At 45.9% G+C, this 1,964-nt stretch overlaps 1 pseudogene; it reads right to left on the bottom strand.

The window, feature by feature from the left end:
• The window catches only part of LOC101649016, a 103,321-nt pseudogene that overhangs the window by 21,040 nt on the left and 80,317 nt on the right, over nt 1-1,964 (bottom strand).

The raw sequence follows: 1,964 nt of genomic DNA, 5'->3' as shown, positions 1-1,964 counted from the left end.
GAGCAAAACCAAGCAACAAAAGAAAACAAAACAACAACAAGCCAATGACAAAAAAACAAAACAAAACACACCCACAAGAGAGAGGAGTTTGTCGTTAGTTCAGGGACTGTTTTTTGGCCTTTAGGAGTGTTTTCCAGTCCAGTCTGTTGGGGCACCACGCCTTGGCCCTGAAGTGCAACTTCAGCATTCCCTGGGAACCTCGCCGCTCTGTTCCCTTGCTGTTCTGTTGCACCCCCTTAGTGTTTTGCCTTGGTGTGGTGGGATCAGATCGGGTGCAATTCCCACACTGTGTCTCCAGTGTTGTCCCCTGTAGGGCTATGGGTCAGTGAGGGGCATCATGTCTGATAGTGGGGCCGGCCATGTGGTCCTCTCTGTGTACTGGCTTCTCTAATTGGGAACATGGTCCGCAAGGCCTGGTGGGCCAGGATGTGCTCCACTCTCTCCTCCTCCCCGTTCATCTACTCCCATGTGCTCCGATCAGATATGTCCCTCTCCCAGAGCTGCAGATTCAATGCCATCCTTTGAAATAAATTCTTCTGGGGGGGAGGGGCAGGTGTCCACATAGTAGCAGGGATTGGGGCAGGCCCCTCAAACCTCTCCACTGGTTCCCTATTCCACGCCCGCATGATACATTCACATCTTGGAGCACTGGGTTGAAATCTGGTCCCTCTTTCCCTGTGGAAATATAAACAATACCCTCCCCTTAGGTAGGTTAGCGCCCTATGCACCCACTATGCATTTCTTTTATTATTATTTTTTTCCTTTCCCCACCTCCTTTTTAGTTGTCTACCATATGTATAACTGCATTTGATCTGGTCCCTGCCATACTACCTGGTCCTCACCCCAGGAATGTTTGTATACAGTAGCTTTTTTCCTATGGCCCTTTTGCATTTTTTTTTTTAAAGCTTCCCTCAGCAGACTCATGTTGTACTTTTCCTTTTGTGCTTGGCTTACTTCGCTTAGCATGATTTCCTCCAGTTCTTCCCAAGCAATGATGTGCTTCATACATTCATCACTGCTTTTTAGCAATGCATAGTACTCCATTGTATGAATGTACCACAGCTTTTTAATCCAGTTGTCAGTTGATGGAAATTTGCAATTGTGAACTGTGCCGCAATGAATATTGGAGCAGAGATGTCTGGCCTTGGTTTGTTTCTTGTCTCTTCTGGGTATATTCCCAGTAGGTGGGGTTGCTGGGTCATATGGTAACTCAATTTCCATCGGTTTTAGATATCGCCAGATCGATTTCCATAGTAGCTATACATACTTACAGGTTGTATTAGTCTGGGTACTTTGGAGAAAGAAATCCACAGAGACTCATGTATAAGAGAGAATTTTATATAAAGTTTAAGTGAGCATCAAGAAAACATCCCAACCCAGTGTTGCTCAGGCCCACAAGTCCAACATTAACTCATTAACCCATATGTCCAACACCAATCCAGAAAGTCCTCCTCTATCTCACAAAGCAGACACAATGATGCTGACTGCAAGAGGAAAGCCATGTCAGTGAATGTGTAAGCATCTCAGCACTGGCAGGATTCTCTACACTGCTGCTCCAGCACCTAGGGCTGAATCAGGATAGGTCCATGTGGCTTCTCCTTGGGGATGTCTGGCAGGAAGTCAGTCTTGCAAGCTGAAGCTGGGAATGGCTAAGGCAGGTAGACCCTGGTCCGACCATGAAAAGCAAGAGACTCCAGAACTTGAAAGGTGAGGCTCACCTAGCCATTTATCCCTCTGCTCTTCAATTAATCCCACATGTGTTTATCAGCCAGGTTGACAACATAAACTAACCAACTCACAGGTCCACTATCAGTGGATGAGAGTTCCTGCTTCCCCACAGCCCTCCAACACTTGTTGCTTTCTGATTTTTTAAATTGGGCAATCTTTGAGGGTGTTAGGTGGTACCTCATTGTTGTTTTAATTTGCATTTCTCTTATGGCTAAAGATTGGGAACATTTTCTCAT

The sequence above is a fragment of the Echinops telfairi genome, unplaced genomic scaffold, assembly GCF_000313985.2.
Source record: "Echinops telfairi isolate 266 unplaced genomic scaffold, ASM31398v2 ScPeMD7_18;HRSCAF=68, whole genome shotgun sequence".
Classification (NCBI taxonomy): domain Eukaryota; kingdom Metazoa; phylum Chordata; class Mammalia; order Afrosoricida; family Tenrecidae; genus Echinops; species Echinops telfairi.
The sequence above is the reverse complement of the archived record's forward strand: the minus strand, read 5'-3'. Positions and strand labels throughout refer to the sequence as shown.